This window comes from Helianthus annuus, chromosome 12 (assembly GCF_002127325.2).
Source record: "Helianthus annuus cultivar XRQ/B chromosome 12, HanXRQr2.0-SUNRISE, whole genome shotgun sequence".
NCBI classification, from domain to species: Eukaryota; Viridiplantae; Streptophyta; class Magnoliopsida; order Asterales; family Asteraceae; genus Helianthus; species Helianthus annuus.
In genome coordinates, this window is record NC_035444.2 from 116,890,659 (window position 1) to 116,906,461 (window position 15,803).

The window sequence follows — 15,803 nt, forward strand, 5'->3', positions numbered from 1 at the left end:
TGGGGTGGTTAGGGGTCCCGGTTGGAGGCTCGGCGGGATCCGTGTCTTCGTCCATGTCCATCGCATGGTCGCCCGAAAAGTGGTCTTCAGGTCCTAGTGGGTTAAAACCCACTGGTTCTTCAATGTAGTTTAACGGGTTGAACCGGCTTTGGAAGACAGGTGTCGGGTCGTTAAAGGAATGGTGAGAGTTGAACCGCTGGAGAGGTATAAAAGAAGGCTGTGGGTTATGGGGCTCATTTTCAGATTGAGGCCCGAAAGAGTGGTGATAAGATGGTGACGAACTTAGAGAGACGGATCGCCTCCCAGGCTCTATATAAGTCCTCCAAGGTTCTTGTGGACTTGTACTCATAGTGATGGATGGGGTTCGCCGGTGTGAGGGTCCGGCTTCACGATCATGACCCGTCATTGGGGCCTTGCCTCTTCCTCTTCTAAATCTTGGCGGCATGATTGTTCCTGTCAACATAACAAAGATAACAACAAGGAAATATATAAAGAGCAAAAATAAAACAAATCAGGATTTGTCCTATGTTCTTTGTCTAGACTTGAAAATCGAGGAATGTGCAACTGTGTAACTGAGATTAAACACAAAAGGCTAGTGTTTAATTAACTCAGTGTTGGCTCTGATACCGACCTGTCACACCCCGATATTTCCACGTATTACCAGTGGGCCCGGTGGGGAGTATCGTGACGTAGTTGATATCGTCATAGTCAAATAACACAATTTTAAATGCATAGCGGAAGCAAAAGATAGATATATTTCAACCGAATAAAAATGTAATATCAAGTATTACAAAATGGCTGAAAAGATCCACATGCAGATCAAATAAAAATGAAACATTGTTCAACAGACTTTAAAGGCATCTAAGCTTGCAAGACTTTTATTTGATGCTAGGAGAGGCCAGCCTATTCCGATTAGTACCTGCACTTAGCCTTTTTGGGAAAATACGTCAGTTTACACTGGTAAATACAATTAACTGACTCATTTTGAAAACGTTTAAGAAAAATTGATTTGAATGCACAAGGCACAAAAGATTTTATAACTTGGGATAATTATTTATATATAAACTTGTAAAAGAATTACATGTTCGTTATACGTTCAGTAGCCCGGGTTGAATACCGGGTTAAAGATTAATAGACACACCACATGATATAGTCCTGCGGCGAGTTATTCTCGAAACCGGCGGTTATATCTTTTTATTTATAAATGCACTGGCGGGTGTATGCCTACACCCCGTGCTAGGGTCGTGGCCATTTCTATGAATGATGCCAAGGATATCCGAGACATGGTCATTAACCCCCCAAAGGCTTTAAGCAAACAAAACAATTTAAACGGGTCATTTCAATAAATTAACCTTCATACGATTAAAAATTCAATGCCAGACCAAGCAGTATTTTATATACCGTACCCCAAGCCCGTATAAGGGAAAATAAGTTAAAAGTATTTACCTTTGCAAGTATAATTCACAAACAGCAAGTACACGTAGCTTTTACTGGGCTCCTAATCTGGAACGAAGGTTTTTAATAACCTATTAGATTCCTAATGGGTCTTAATTAAGCCTAAACTTAGACCGGTTAGTTTTAAAGGAAGATATACGGTTCAAACGCACGATTAAGCGAAGACTGGAATAGGATGTGATTTAGACCCGACAAGTTTGAAGACTTGTGTAATATGGGTAAACTAAACACATTCTGGATTTTGAGACAAAAATGATAAGGTTTGACCCGTTTCGGTCAATCTATGCAAACTAGTTACATAAACCGAACTGAATGCGAAAAATGCGTAACGGGTAACCATAAGAGTCATATACAGGTTTCCTATGTTAATATGCTTTAAATATGTTGTGACATCAGTAAGATATCTCCTATTATGCCCAAAACGAATTTAAACTCAAATTATGCCCCGTAGGGGTATTTTGGTCATTTATAAGGTTATAAAAGAGATTAAATATAAATCTGAGTTTCAGATCTGATATAATCTGTAAAAATACTTAATTTGATAAGTTATATCAGTAGGGTATTACATATATGTGAAATATATCATTTATAACCAAACTATGCACCGAAGGGGCATTTTGGTAATTTCACATAAGGTTTAAAGGTCAAATCTGGAAATCTGAGTTTAAAACTTTTGTTTACTGTTAAAGTATAAAATTTTACTAAAAATATCAGTAGGTATCAAGTCTTAAAATATTTAAAACGCGTAAAAAAGACAGTTTTAAGCGATTTCCGGGTTTTATAAGAAAAGCTGATATTTTTATTATTCCAGAAGACTTAAAATATTTTATTTATCATATAAAATCAGTAGAAAAGGTTTGGTATCAAAATGATTTGTAAAACTCATTTTATAGATCAAAAGGGCAAAACCGACAATAGCCGAATCAAAGCTAGAACCCTATGTTACGCTCAGCCTAAAAATAAATAAATAAAAATCTTCAAAAGTCCCAAAATATTATTTTACATCAGTGGGTAAAAAGTTTGGTATCAAAAATTGGGTTTAGATAGGCTATATGCTAATTACGCCGTTTAATTAATAAAAAGCTTTTCATTTACACTAATGAGCATAAATCTTAATCTAGACCTCAAACTGATGTCAAAGTTTAGGGACAAGTTTATAAATCAGTAACTAAGGTTCCTATTCTTTTACATTTTTAAAAATCACATTTTAAGGTCATATGGGCATAATAGTCAACATTTAAGCATTTAACGGAAACATGCATATAAATCGGATAACTAATGAACCAAGTTGTATAACCCCAGAGGGTTATCCTAACATATAACCTGGTCCTAGTAAAGCTTTAAGGCATTTCTAAACTATTCTCTAATGGGTCAGAACTGAAAATCAAAGCAAAAGTCTACTTTTGCGATTTTCGGTTCCGAACCGAGCTTAAACTGAAAATTGTCGGGTTGAACATGTTTAGACATGTTCTTATATTAATTACCAAGTTATATTAGTGATAAAATAGGTTGCATGGCTTCTACATTGTTATTTATGCATTTATTTGAAAATTAGCTTTCTGTTGACTTTTTATGATTAAGTTTGACCCGACAATTGACCTAGTTAGAGTGGGAATCAGAGAGTGCCCATTTAAGGGTTTATTACCCACATAATTATCAACTCATAGGTACTTTCAATTTGATATTTGACTGGACAAATTATGATTAATTACGAAGTCAAACCTTAATTACGACGGTTTGACTTTAGGCTAATAAACTAAGTAAAACTGAATTAAGGAAGGTTAAGGGCACTTACTGAAGTCCTATGCACGACTAATGACCTCTAGGAATTGGTCTTGAGCTCCAGGAATCTTCAGAATTGGAGTTATGCAAGTTTCCAAGTGATGTGCTCAATGTTGCAACAAATGAGCTCCATATATAGTGAATTTAATTCACCAAGATGATGCCAAGCAAGTCTACAAGTGTTATATGATGCTTATAGGTGCCCCTATTGCATGAAATACCATTGGAGGAGTCCCTGGTATTTAAAACAAGGCCCTTAAGTCGGTTAAATAGCATTAACAGGCAGCTGTGCAATTTTTCTGACGCTGGCAGACTTAGGCGGCCCGCGTAAGAGTCCCAAGGGGGCTTACGCGACCGGTATGACTCTCGAATCAGGTTAAACAAGTTTCAGCTATTTGCATTTTGGCCCCTGATCCTTATAAACATGGTTTTAACCTCTTTTCTTGCATTTTCAGCCCTCTAAATTGACTTTTAAGGGCTCCAAGACATAACCAAACATTGTTATGTCCTTGGTTAACTTTATGATCACCTGAAAAGCCTTAAATTTCAACATTGACGCTTTTAACCCCTCGTATACGAATGTTATCATAACTTTCTCATACTTTATCGGAACCTTGTGAAATTTTTATCACATATTCTAGTGAGTATAATTTATCGTTACAAAGGTTCAAGTTTGCTAAAAGGTCACTCAGAGGTATACTTTAAACATGTTGACACATTTAACCCCTGTAGTTTGTAATCTCTCACTTTCTTCCACAATTAGCTTCGTATGATCCATAATTCATTCGTTTAAGGGTATAAACATCATGTAGGGTTACTTGTGACAACCCGTACTCTAGACTTATCTTGTGTAACGTTATATGCTCACGTGAACTATGTTACTTGAACGAATACATGATATGTTATGTGTTACACGGTTGTGTGATTTCGTGATTATATTGAATGTTGCATGTTACGTGATTTAATGTGATTGCATATGTTATTACTTGAACCGATTAGTGAAACATTTACAAGAACCCACTCGGTCCATATGGTTGGACTCGAGACCATGAGAAAACCCATGTGGGGGTTTCGGCCCACATCCCTTGTACGTACATATATACACACATTACCTCTAGGGTTTTAGTTTTACAAAACTTAGCAATCAAGAACACACACACACACCAAACGCTCTCTCTCTCTCTCTCGATCGGAACACAAGGCAGCCGACTCTCTCAAGTCTTGAAGTTTCTTGTAATCGGATCATCCCTCGTGCACACTCTTTAATCGGTTAGTGTCTATGGTTGGTTGTTTATACTTGTTGATGATGTTTCTTGCATGATAATCTAGGGCTATTGTATGTGATTAATGATGTTCATGTAATCGGCTCATGTATAAATCGGATAGTGTTGGTATAGCTCGAACGGATTGATAATCATATTAGCAGATTTATTTACACAAAGGCTAGGGTGCATGCTAGATAAAATCGGCTGGTTTGATAAATCCGATTGCATGTTTGTTCGATTTAATTGCTATTGTTCTTGATGATAATATGAATGTATGATGGATCGGTTGTTATGCATTGTTTGATCGGATATGTTTATGTATTGTTTTAGACAAGTGTTCTTGATATGTTTGGTATTAGGGTTTATAAGAATTAATGTTGCATTTCCCTGTTTGATCGATGAATTCTTGAATGGCAAACTGTTAGTTGATAATTGATTTTCGGAAACTGTTAACGATGATTGAATTGCCTAAATGAATTGCATAAAATCAGGAAAGTCGTTACACACACGGTTGCGACTCGGTAATGCTCGTTGCGAGTCGGAACCCCACTCGAGACCAAACAGCACAAGCCGCAATCATGGTTGCGAGTCAGATTGCGACTCGTAACCAAACCAGGATGAACCGAGACCATCTATTGCGACTCGTATCCAGCCGTTACGACTCGTAACCCCGTTGCGACTCGAGACCTGACTCGAGACCACCTAGTCTCGAAGGATATGCATCTGTCGAGATCTCCCTTGTTGCGACTCGAGATCTCTAGCCTCGAGTCGAGACCATGCACGTGCACATGATTGGACTTACACACTGACACGAGCCCAAATGATTGGGCCGGATAATTGGACTTGTTTATATCTCTGCTAATTGGACTGCTTATCTGGTTGGGCTAATATTGTCATTGGGCCGGGTTATGGTTGGGCCGAACACTTGGATTGTTTATCGGATTGATGTTACGTGTACATGTTTACCATGATCCTTGCATGCTTGCAACGTGTTAGCTTATGTGATACATACGTGCAATACTTGAACCAAACCTGACTTATGTAATAACCCTGTTAGGACGTGGTTGACCACTGTTAGTTCAAGAACTCTCTTTTTCTCTTTGTGTATCTGCCGAGCAACCCAAGGTGAGTTCACACAGCCAAGGCATGGGGTTCCCAGGGTGGGAATGGGATTGGATGATTATATGTGCATACTTAGTAAATGGAACTTAATGAGATAGGCCTCAGGGTGAGGTTGGTAAATGATGAGATACAGCTAGACTAGTATACCTACTTGAACTGATCTTCGCACACACGCCAGGGGTTGGCTGCGATATTATGACTGATCTTCGCACACATGCCTTGGAAAGGCCGCGAACTATATACTAAAACTTCGCACACATGCCAGGGTGGCTGCGATACAAATATACATAGTCTAGAATACTTGAGAACTTTCCCTAATCTTCGCATACATGCCGAAAGGGCCCGCGATACGAACCAATGCTATACATGAACAATGAACGAACTAGTACGATGCATGATTAGATAAACGAACGCAATGCTTGCTATACTACTCCATTACTGAACTTACTTACTGTGAACTCGCTCAACTAGTTTGTTGATTATTTGCTGCATGCCTTGCAGGACCTTAGGTACATTATGGAGCTTGCACAGGGAGGAGCAGGTCGTTGTGGGCAAAGGATCATGAATGATGTTTCAACACTTATGTTAAATCATACATACTATTGTTTGGGTTACTTAAATGCTTCCGCTATACTTAACTACTTTATACGTTCTATATGATTGGTGGTTAGGATCCTGGTCATGTCACGCCTCCAAGCGGTAATACTCCGCGTGTGGATTTTGGGGGTGTGACAGATTGGTATCAGAGCCATTGGTTATAGAGAACTAGGTTTTAATATGGGGAAAACGTTTTATTAAAACCAGACTATAACCAGAACAGTGCTCTCAACGATCCACAACGACGCTTCGCTCCACGTGCAAGACTCGACATCCTAGGTAATAAGGTTTGTGTTTATTGCCTGTTTGCTAGAACTGCTTAGAACTCGCTCGCATTACACTTAGATACACATGATGCTATTACATGAGAATACCTACGTGCTTACACTTTTCTGTCATCGCCCTACTCGCGAACCACTCTCATTTACGTTACTTTTACCATGAAGATCATGTCTGGACGAATCAACATGACTCAAGCCCAGCTAGAGGCTCTCGTTCAAGCTCAGGTTGCTGCGGCACTTGCAGCTGCTCAAGCAGGTAGTATACCCTGTAGTCATAACTTGCACTAGGATCTTTAGATCCTACATTCCTAAGCTAGCCCTTGTATTTAAACTTTGCCCTATTCGTACACAATAGGTCAACACGCGCAGCAGCCTGTCTGCACGTTCAAGAACTTCATGGACTGTCGTCCAAACTCTTTCAGCGGCACAGAGGGGGCAGTGGGACTCCTCCACTGGTTTGAGAAGCTAGAATCCGTATTCGAAATGTGCGAGTGCCCTGAGGCTCGCAAGGTCAAGTTTGCCACCGGCACCTTGGAGGGAATAGCACTGACTTGGTGGAACGCCCAAGTTCAAATCTTAGGGTTGGCAGCTGCTAACGCCACACCCTGGAACGACTTTAAGGAACTCATTAAGAGGGAGTATTGCACGCGGGAAGACATACACAAGCTGGAAGACGAGCTGTACAATCTGAAAATGATTGGGTCAGAGATCGAAGCGTATACGAAACGGTCAAACGAGCTGGCAGTTCTGTGTCCAACTATGGTGGACCCTCCATACAAGCGCATTGAGTTGTATCTCAAGGGATTGGCGCCAGAGATTCAGAGCCACGTGACGTCGGCTAACCTTGAAAACATTCAGGAAATTCAGCGCCTCGCTCATCGCATTACCGACCAGGCAGTGGATCAGAATAAGCTGCCAAAGCGTGTCAACGCTACTGCTACAGTCACTCCAACTGCTACTTCTGCTACACCCAGCGACAACAAACGGAAATGGGATGGAGATTCCGAACAGTCTCAAGCACAGCAGCGCAGGACGAATGACTACCAGAATCCGAGTCAGCAATCATCTGGCAGTCAGGAACAGGGTGGATACAGGGGAGTACACCCACTATGTAATAAGTGTAACAAGCACCACAGTGGAAGGTGTCGCAAGGAACGTTGCCAGAGATGTTTTAAGATAGGGCACGAAGCCAAAGATTGCAGGAGCTCACGACCTGCAAACCAGAATCAGCAACTTCCACCACCAGTTCCTCAGAACCCACAGCAGCAGCAGCCACAGCGTGGAAATCGGGGATGTTTCCAGTGTGGGGCAGAAGGTCATTACAAGCGCGATTGCCCACAGTTGAACCAGAATCAGAACAACAACAATAACCAGGGCAATGGGAACAACAACAACAACAATGGCAACGAGGCAAGGGGTCGAGCTTTCATGCTAGGACAAGGAGACGCTGTTTGAACTTATAACTCGTTTTGGGATTTCCTTTGTTATGTCTCTGTTACTCAAACAAAGTTTGGTTTGAACATGAATCGTACTGGGTTTTATGGACTATTTTAATTACTATACTTTATGTTTGATATGATGGATGGTTTGATATTATTTGAACGCTCCTGCCGTATTTAAGGACCTTATGAACAGGGTGTGCAAACCCTACTTAGACAAGTTCGTCATAGTATTCGTGAAGTCCACTTCTTAGGCCGTGTAGTGAACAAGGATGGGATCCGTGTCGATCCATCCAAGGTAACCTCAACCAGAAACTGGCCTGCACCACGAACTACAGACGGTTTACCAAGGATTTCTCGAAGATTGCTCAGCCACTTACGCTACTGACACAGAAGGGTGTCACCTATTGCTGGGAGAGCCCCAGGAGACTGCTTTTCAGCGCGACAAGGTTATCACTTTCGCTTCACGTCAACTTAAGATTCATGAACGCAACTACACGACGTACGATTTAGAGCTGGGAGCTGATGTGTTCGCGCTTAAGATATGGCGACACTACCTGTACGGTACCAGGTGCACGATTTACACCGATCACAGGAGTCTCGAGCATATTCTTGAGCAGAAGGATTTGAACATGCGTCAACGACGATGGGTTGAACTACTTAGCGACTACGAATGCGCCATCAAGTACCATTCAGGCAAGGCCAAGGTTGTGGCGGACGCCCTCAGTCGGAAGGACACTCTACCTCAGCGCTTGCGAGCGCTACAGCTCACGATCCAGACTAGCCTTCCAGCACAGATACGAACTGCTCAGATAGAAGCACAGAAGCCCGAAAACGTCAAGGCTGAATGCCTTACGCGGCTCACGACAACGATTAGGACAGAAGGCAGACGGCGCCTACTATGTAACGGGGCGTAATTGGGTCCCACTTTATGGCGGTCTACGCGAACTTGTGATGGATGAAGCTCACAAGTCTCACTACTCAGTACATCCAGGGTCGGATAAAACGTACTACGACATCAGCACTACTTGTTGGTGGCCTAGCAGGAAGGCCCACATTGCTACATACGTCGGAAAATGCTTGACCTGTGTGAGAGTCAAGGTTGAATACCAGAAACCAACGGGCCTACTTCAACAGCCTAAGATACCTCAGTGGAAATGGGAAGAAATTTCCATGGATTTCGTTACAGGCCTACCTAGACCACAGCGTGGGAACGATACCATATGGGTGATCGTGGATCGACTCACCAAGTCTGCACACTTCCTACCTATAAAGGAAACGGACAAGTTCTCCACTCTCGCAGACGTTTATCTTAAAGAAGTTGTCTCGAGGCACGGGGTGCCCACATCTATCATTTCGGATCGCGATGCACGATTCACGTCAGAACTTTGGCAAGCAATGCACAAACCATTCGACTCACGATTTAACATGAGCACAGTAGCATACAAGCCGCTCCATTCGAGGCATTGTACGGGCGTAAATGCCGGTCACCTCTCTGTTGGGCAGAGGTGGGGGATAGTCAGATTACGGGTCCAGAGATTGTAATGGACGCCACGGAAAAAGATTGCACAAATACGACAACGCATGGCGGCAGCACGCGACCGTCAGAAAGCCTACGCGGACAAGCGTAGAAAGCCATTGGAAATTTCAGGTCGGGGACCATTCGAAGTCATAGAACGCATAGGCAGGGTAGCCTATAGATTGAACCTACCAGCTGAACTCGGGGCAGTTCACAATGTCTTTCAGGTATCGAACTATCGACGAGCGGTTGCAGTTCGTCGGGAAACCAGTTGAAATCACGGACCGGGATGTGAAGGTCCTCAAACACAAGAGAATCCCTCTTGTTCGAGTTCGTTGGAACTCCAACGTGGCCCAGAGTACACCTGGGAACGCGAAGACAGGATGACAGAAAAGTACCCCAGTTATTCGAAACCAATACAACCACTACTGAGGCTGAAGCTACTACTTCGGAATTTCGGGACGAAATTCCAGATCAACGGGGGGAGGATGTGACACCCCAGGAAAACCAGTGAACGATTGAACTTACCTAGCTTCCTCAGTGAGTGCATACCAAATTTCGGGACGAAATTTCCAATTAGTTGGGGATAATGTGACAACCCGTACTCTAGACTTATCTTGTGTAACGTTATATGCTCACGTGAACTATGTTACTTGAACGAATACATGATATGTTATGTGTTACACGGTTGTGTGATTTCGTGATTATATTGAATGTTGCATGTTACGTGATTTAATGTGATTGCATATGTTATTACTTGAACCGATTAGTGAAACATTTACAAGAACCCACTCGGTCCATATGGTTGGACTCGAGACCATGAGAAAACCCATGTGGGGGTTTCGGCCCACATCCCTTGTACGTACATATATACACACATTACCTCTAGGGTTTTAGTTTTACAAAACTTAGCAATCAAGAACACACACACACACCAAACGCTCTCTCTCTCTCTCTCGATCGGAACACAAGGCAGCCGACTCTCTCAAGTCTTGAAGTTTCTTGTAATCGGATCATCCCTCGTGCACACTCTTTAATCGGTTAGTGTCTATGGTTGGTTGTTTATACTTGTTGATGATGTTTCTTGCATGATAATCTAGGGCTATTGTATGTGATTAATGATGTTCATGTAATCGGCTCATGTATAAATCGGATAGTGTTGGTATAGCTCGAACGGATTGATAATCATATTAGCAGATTTATTTACACAAAGGCTAGGGTGCATGCTAGATAAAATCGGCTGGTTTGATAAATCCGATTGCATGTTTGTTCGATTTAATTGCTATTGTTCTTGATGATAATATGAATGTATGATGGATCGGTTGTTATGCATTGTTTGATCGGATATGTTTATGTATTGTTTTAGACAAGTGTTCTTGATATGTTTGGTATTAGGGTTTATAAGAATTAATGTTGCATTTCCCTGTTTGATCGATGAATTCTTGAATGGCAAACTGTTAGTTGATAATTGATTTTCGGAAACTGTTAACGATGATTGAATTGCCTAAATGAATTGCATAAAATCAGGAAAGTCGTTACACACACGGTTGCGACTCGGTAATGCTCGTTGCGAGTCGGAACCCCACTCGAGACCAAACAGCACAAGCCGCAATCATGGTTGCGAGTCAGATTGCGACTCGTAACCAAACCAGGATGAACCGAGACCATCTATTGCGACTCGTATCCAGCCGTTACGACTCGTAACCCCGTTGCGACTCGAGACCTGACTCGAGACCACCTAGTCTCGAAGGATATGCATCTGTCGAGATCTCCCTTGTTGCGACTCGAGATCTCTAGCCTCGAGTCGAGACCATGCACGTGCACATGATTGGACTTACACACTGACACGAGCCCAAATGATTGGGCCGGATAATTGGACTTGTTTATATCTCTGCTAATTGGACTGCTTATCTGGTTGGGCTAATATTGTCATTGGGCCGGGTTATGGTTGGGCCGAACACTTGGATTGTTTATCGGATTGATGTTACGTGTACATGTTTACCATGATCCTTGCATGCTTGCAACGTGTTAGCTTATGTGATACATACGTGCAATACTTGAACCAAACCTGACTTATGTAATAACCCTGTTAGGACGTGGTTGACCACTGTTAGTTCAAGAACTCTCTTTTTCTCTTTGTGTATCTGCCGAGCAACCCAAGGTGAGTTCACACAGCCAAGGCATGGGGTTCCCAGGGTGGGAATGGGATTGGATGATTATATGTGCATACTTAGTAAATGGAACTTAATGAGATAGGCCTCAGGGTGAGGTTGGTAAATGATGAGATACAGCTAGACTAGTATACCTACTTGAACTGATCTTCGCACACACGCCAGGGGTTGGCTGCGATATTATGACTGATCTTCGCACACATGCCTTGGAAAGGCCGCGAACTATATACTAAAACTTCGCACACATGCCAGGGTGGCTGCGATACAAATATACATAGTCTAGAATACTTGAGAACTTTCCCTAATCTTCGCATACATGCCGAAAGGGCCCGCGATACGAACCAATGCTATACATGAACAATGAACGAACTAGTACGATGCATGATTAGATAAACGAACGCAATGCTTGCTATACTACTCCATTACTGAACTTACTTACTGTGAACTCGCTCAACTAGTTTGTTGATTATTTGCTGCATGCCTTGCAGGACCTTAGGTACATTATGGAGCTTGCACAGGGAGGAGCAGGTCGTTGTGGGCAAAGGATCATGAATGATGTTTCAACACTTATGTTAAATCATACATACTATTGTTTGGGTTACTTAAATGCTTCCGCTATACTTAACTACTTTATACGTTCTATATGATTGGTGGTTAGGATCCTGGTCATGTCACGCCTCCAAGCGGTAATACTCCGCGTGTGGATTTTGGGGGTGTGACATTACTGAAAGGTATATTTATCCATTGTTGACACTTTGAATCCTTTTATTCACATACTTTCTTTGTTTGTCAACTTTAGTCCTTCATAAGTAATCTTTTACACGTTTAAAGCTCATGACATGTGTCGATACATTATTGGACATAAATTTACGAGGTGTTACATTGTCACTGGCGGAAACTATGAAACTTGGAAACTTTTGTGTTAAATTTAGTTATGTGATACTATTACGCAATGATACGCAATGCTTAACCTAACTCGCAAAACGAATCAAAGACGGAACACGGAAAGGATGGGATTGACCGAATGGCAATCCGATCGGATGACCATCCGATCGGATGACCATTCGATCGGAGGGCCACTCGATCGAATTGCCATCCGATCCGCTTCACACCGCCTCTATCTCTCTCACACTATAAATAGGACTTGTCACATCATTCTTCACTGATGTGACAGCCTACTTCGACCAGACGCACACGCTCCCGCTTTTCTTCCATTTCTCGGCATTTTCGGTACGTTTTACACTAGATTCTTGTACATATTCGATCTATACACTACTCTCTACGTGATTCTCCTTTGAAATCACACTTTTCACCATGAAATCTCTGAGATTTGAGCTCTTGAGGATGACCTCATCATGGCGGTTTGTACAAATTGTTGTGTGATGTCATTCTGTCCAAGATCTAATTCAGATCTAAGGAATTTTAGGTGTTTTCACGGCAAATCTGGACTAATATAGACATTTTATGCTAAAACTTATGTTTTTCTTCATCTTCTCTTAAACTTTTACTTAAAACGATGGAATCCGGACCCAAATGGACTGTGGACTTGATGGTTAGTCTGGAGTCAGCTTGGAAATGGATTGTTGCCGGAGAAGATGACCGGAGTACGGATTCTGACATAAGCACCGTCAAGAACAGATGACTGATCGGACGTAGTGATTTCCATCCGATCAGACCAGCTGAATAATGACGTGTTTACTGTTGTCCCAATACGTACCATGCCGTCACCATTAAACTCGAAACTTAGAAACTTTACAAGGTTGTGAACGGGACAAGGCCCTCCCAATCGAATGGCAATCCAATCGGATTGCCGTCCAATCGAACGGCCATCCGATCAAGGTAGCAGGTGTCTCATGACCTTTAAAACAATTAAACCAATTTTGAATCAGAAACTTTGAAACTTTGGAAACTTCCACAATCGAACGGCAATCCGATCGAACTGCCGTCCGATCAGAAGACCATCCGATCGAAGTGGCCTAATTTGAACACTTGGTTAATTTCTGGAAACTAGTCTCTGGATCGAATGACCATTCAATTGAATGGCCATCCGTACGGATGACCATCCATACGGATGACCATCCGATCGGATGGCAATTCGTCCCCACTCATATAAGTTATCTCAATCGAATGGCAGTCCGATCGGACTATCGTCCGATCACACATCCATCCGATTAAGTGACTGATCCGACACTTTGCGCAATCTCGACGCTTATCTATTGTAATCTAATCAGGCTAAACATAAAGAGCTCCCTTTGATCCAATAACAGTTAAACTGTTAAGCAATCACTGTGAGTATACTCGATCCTTTTTTTTTAAACTTTGGGATGTAACATGTATTCTATGAAACTTGAAACTTGATACTTTTGAATCTAAACTCTATCCTATGTGAATGTGATACCTGTGATTCTTTATTCTTTATTCTTTATGCTATGTGAACGTTTAATCCAGAGTGTGTAGTTCTGCCTTAACAATAGTAGTGCTATAGGAAGATGCACCTCTGTTGGTGCATACGTCTGTCGACTTTGTCTTGTGTCGAGTCTTGCATTGTTCAGGGCACGTAGTTCGAGATAACATGACATAAGATTAATTTCGTATGAAGCTGCTAATTCCGTTTGAAGAGGTCATCAAGTAATTCCGTACGGAATTAGCCAGTAATTCCGCATGGATTGTTAATTCCGTGTGAAAGTCTAATTTCGCGTGAAATGTAATTCCGCTTGTACAGGTTTGGTGCGGAATTAGATGCCTATAAATAGCAGACATGTAATTTCGTTTGGATAGAGTAGTGTATGTGTGTTTCCGGAGCCGAAGTGCTGCCGAAGTATCGTTTCGCTGTAAAAACTTTGTCAGATTAATCAGAAAGACATTTAAAGTGATATTCTTGTTGAATCCAATTCAATATGTCTGTTTCCACCTTTCATATTGAGTAGAACGCCTCTGATAGACTCAGTTTCGGGTCCGAACACGATCCTACAAGTGGTATCAGAGCTCAGGAGGAGGAGTTCTAGCAAATTCAGCCTGATTTCATCTTATTTTCTAACTTCTACACCTTCTTTTCTGAATTGAACAAGATTTAACGGTCAAAATGATCTGAATTTCTCTCAATATAAGCGAAAGTGTGTTTTAACGAATCCTTGAAGAAATTGGACCTTAATTCGATCTAAAACTGATAAAATTTGTAATTTCGCTTGAGAATCAGTTCGAACAAAATGACATCAGCTTAATTCCGTTTGAAATTGTTCACTAATTTCGCACGGAATTTGTGTTTTAACGAATCCTTGAAGAAATTGGACCTTAATTCGATCTAAAACTGATAAAATTTGTAATTTCGCTTGAGAATCAGTTCGAACAAAATGACATCAGCTTAATTCCGTTTGAAATTGTTCACTAATTTCGCACGGAATTACATCGTTTGGCTAATTTCGTTTGAAATTCCTACTAATTCCGCACGGAATTAGTAATCTCGCACGAGTTATTTCATACGGAATTATAATTCCGCTCCAAAGAGATAATTTCGTTTGAACTGTTTCATAATTCCGCACAAAATTAAAATTTGTTTGGCTGGTTCACACGAAATTACCTATTTCGTTTGAGATTCCTAATTTTGTTTGAAACATTTAATTTCGTTTGAAAGTTTATTGTGCAGGAAATCTCGTTTGAAGTAATTCCGTTTGAATAGACTGTTTTGTGAAAAATTTGTCGAATCATGGAAGAAGAATTCTACAATGCATTTGCCATATCCCCGACTACTCCGGCTGCCATTGCTCAAAGCATGAACATGGAAAACGAAACTGGGACAATGCAAAAACCCCCGAAGCTAATGGGAATTGAGGAGTATTGTGGATGGAAAGATCGTTTTGAGAATTGGGTTCAGGCAAATCATTTAAGATCTTGGGAGTGTATAGAGAAAAAGTATGTGCTACCACAGACAGATTTGGGAGTTGAGAAAAAGATTTCTGAATTTACGGACAAAGAACGTGATATGTACAAAGCTGAAAAGATGATGATAAGTTTACTCCAGCAAGTTATTAAAGAAGACATCTTCATATTACTTCAACATGATAAAACTTCTCGTTCAATTTGGGAAGCACTTCGAATTAAGTTTGTGGGAAGTGAAAAAATGATCAAAAGTAAAAAGGCATTGCTAAAGAAAGAATTTGACTTGTTTACAAGTT